This window comes from Sorex fumeus, unplaced genomic scaffold, assembly GCF_029834395.1.
Source record: "Sorex fumeus unplaced genomic scaffold, SorFum_2.1 ptg000002l, whole genome shotgun sequence".
NCBI lineage: Eukaryota > Metazoa > Chordata > Mammalia > Eulipotyphla > Soricidae > Sorex > Sorex fumeus.
This window is the reverse complement of record NW_026606059.1, coordinates 33,884,773-33,888,395: the sequence shown is the minus strand read 5'-3', so window position 1 is coordinate 33,888,395 and position 3,623 is coordinate 33,884,773. Positions and strand designations below refer to the sequence as shown.

The following is a 3,623-nucleotide window of genomic DNA, read 5'->3' as shown; positions in this document are numbered from 1 at the left end:
AGCAGCAGTGTTATGAAACTCTTTCAGGTCTTTAAATAGCACCTGCTACAAGTTTATAGTTTGTGCCTTACTTTAAGGCATAAAAATTCCAACATAAATGTATTCAATTCCAATCTTTGATTTCACTTACAATTGTATGCTCTTTTTTGTCCTCGGTGACCAGGCTTCTATTGAGGGGCAGGGACATTAAAGGGAAGAACATGGTCTGCTCGTGGGATGCCTCTTATTCATCACTCCCCTCCCCACCACCTCCTCAAATTCTTTACTTTTTCCCAGGCAGAAGTGTAAAAGGTAAGGCAGGAAAAGGGAAAGATGAGTCGAAGGTGAGCATATACCACGAAACTCCGGTGTGCTGCTACATGATCTCATGAATAGCACTGAGTTTACAGCACTGGTTTCCAGTGGAAATCACTAAATATTCATAATCTTATTGGTAAATATTCATAATCTTGAGGGTTTCATGCATTTTTTTCTCCAAGGACAGCTGAGCACGCCTCAGGGAGATGCCTGCCAATATCTCCCTGGAGCCTAAATGTCAAGACAGATGGCAGTCTATGAGGCAAGGATCTTTGCCCTCTCACGCCGTTCTCTGGGTCAACACTGCACACTGGTTCCTGCACATCTTTCTTCAGGTCACTGACTTAAGATCTACACCTGCCACCTCTTCTCAGCCAAGTTTCCTTTATGCTGATGTGTTTAACCCTTTCGTGTATGTGCTTAACACAGGGGTGTATGAAGAACCAGTCAATCAGCCTGAGTATTTTGAGGGACTACAAGAGCTGGCCCAATAAATACCCAAATGGGCACTATGATCTCCATCTACATCTAGCAAGTTCTACAGACTCACTATCCCAGAATCACTGAAGAAAAGTGAGCCGCGACATATCACTGAGATCCTGACTGCTCCTAGCAAGTTCCTTGCAGAGAGTTTTCACTGAATTTTTCAAGGGTCACTGAAAAATTGACCCTTGTGGTAGATTGGTCATTTCCCCCCTTCAACCATACTTCTTTCTACATTTCTACCACAATGACTATTTACTGGCATTAATGCTGGTGCTACATAATTAATAGAAGTGATTCTTTTCAGGTATCCCTCCATAAGCTCCACTTTGATTTTTCTTCTTGTGCTGATGATTTAGATTCAATAAATATTAGACTCACCAGTTATATTTGTGCACTATTCACTGAAATCCATCTCTCACAGACCTAAGGAACAGTTAGGCTAGAAGTATGGGCACGAAAAAATTAGGGTATTAAGTAGATTGGAGATAGTAATAGTGTTATGGTGTATTTAAGAGTGTGGCCACATGATATCTGTATGAACTTAAACAAGTTGCCTAGGAGCTGGAGCAATAGCACAGCTGGTAGGGCGTTTGCCTTGCACGTGATTCCCAGCATCCCATGTGGTCCCCTGAGCACTGCCAGGAGTAATTCCTGAGTGCATGAGCCAGGAGTAACCCCTGTACAAAGCTGAGTGTGACCCAAAAAGAAAAAAAAAAAACAAAAACCAAGTTGCCTAACTTGTTTTTGTCCATTCTTCACCTGTCAATTGAGAATAACAATAATATTCACTTTAAAGAGATTAAGTTAATACATGCAGTGTGCTTAACATATTTAAGAGCTAGTATTACCATTAAGAAATAGGCCAGGGTTGATACCAACTGAAATTTTAGCTTATAAGGGCAAGGTCTGTTATGTTATATCCATCTCCTCTGCCACAAATAATTCCAGTTAACAATAGTTAACAATAGTGTCCAGTTTTAGTATAGTGCTAACCACCTTACTGGGGTGAATGCCCACACGGAAAGTTATGCCATTTGCCTTTATTTATCCAATAAAATGAAATGAAATGAAATCCTTTTGTCCTAGAAAATTTCCCTTTTGTTTATACTTTTTATAATTTACATAAGTGTGAAAATTCTAATGAAGATATCAGAATTTTCTTGTACATTATGTATATCTTTATGATCACAATAATATCATAGACATTTTATGTTGTTTAGTCACAAATACAGAAGGTACTGTTACATGTATTTTCTTTGCTATATACATATGATATCATTGGAAGAAAGAAGAAAAAATATGACTGTACTGTCAGAACTAATTATTCAATAATATTAATCAAATCTTATCATTTATAATATAGAATAACTGACCTTTGTTAATTCTGAAACTTACTGTTTAAAGCACTCCCTCCCCACCCCGACGCTCACACACAAGAATGAAACCAAACATTAATCAGGAGAATGATTTTTATGTATCTATGATGTTCCTTTGTAGAAAAAAGTTTTCATTAACCTGTCTTATATAGAATAACAAATCTAAGGAATGGAAGGTATCAGAGGTGAACAAAACATTGGCTTTAGACTACAGAATCAAAAGTACCCAGGAAGGGACTAAATGGAGGTGGAGATAAAAGAGAAGATTGGGAAGCATATACGGGCAAGGATCTAACATCATTTGCCTGAAACCCTATTGTTAGCAACTTTGTAAACCATGGTGGCTAAATAAAAACCTTTTTAAAAAAATACAAAAAAAATTGGGATACAATAAAAAAAAACATATTGAATGTCTTTTCATATATTTGCACACTGTGTATCAGAAAATGAGGTGTGTAAAATATATATGAAACTCAAGAACAGCAAAACAATAATCCTATAAATATGGAGACAGGAAATAAGCAGACACTTCCCTGAAGATGACATAATGATGGTCATTAGATATTAAAAATATTCATTGCCATTTGTTATCAACAGAATGCAATTTAAAACAACAGTGAAATATCATCTCACACTTGTAAAAATGGCATACATCAAAACGACTGTAAACGACTACTGTAGGGAGAGGTATGGTGACAAAAGAAATTCATTCATGACTCTTCCCTTTTGTGGCCATCGCTGAAGTGGTAACTGCCAAAATGAAATTCAATTCTTTTGTGACTTCTGACTGGAACAAGAGCTGTAAAAGGCATTTCAATGCATCTTCTCACATTCATCAGAAGATTATGTCTTCCTCTCTTTCCAAAGAGCCGAGACAGAAGTACAAAGTTCAATCCTTGCCCATCCAAAAAGACGACGGGGTTCAGGTTGTGAGAGACCACTACAAAGGTCAGCAAGTTGGCAGTGTAGTCCAGGTTTACAGGAAGAAAAATGTCATCTACATTGAACGAGTCCAGCAGGAGAAGGCAAATGGCATAACTTTCCATGTGGGCATTCACCCCAGTAAGGTGGGTAGCACTAGACTAAAACTGGACAAAGACATAAAAAGATCCTTGAACGCAAAGCCAAGTCTCATCAAGTAGGAAAGAAAAAGGAAAAATATAAAGAAGAAACACTTGAGAGGATGCAGGAATAAAGTTATCTTATATACAACTTAATGAAAAACTGAAATGAAAACAACAACTTCTTTCATGATTGATGTTAATTTTTTCTGGTTCAGTCTCTAGAGAAAAGCTGAATTTCCCCACTTCTCAATTAAGAATAGGACTCCCCAGAATGAGAAGGACAGACATAGAAGGACTGCACTCATTCATGGAGTATAAAATAACATAATATGAGACTGACACCCAAGGACAGTAGACACAAGGGTCAGGAAGATCGCTCCATAGTTGAAAGCCTGACTCA

At 37.6% G+C, this 3,623-nt stretch overlaps 1 pseudogene; it reads left to right on the top strand.

Annotated features, from left to right (window-relative positions):
• The first annotated feature begins 2,908 nt into the window (after positions 1-2,908).
• LOC130020792 (60S ribosomal protein L26-like) lies at positions 2,909-3,354 on the top strand (annotated as a pseudogene).
• Positions 3,355-3,623: the final 269 nt, after the last annotated feature.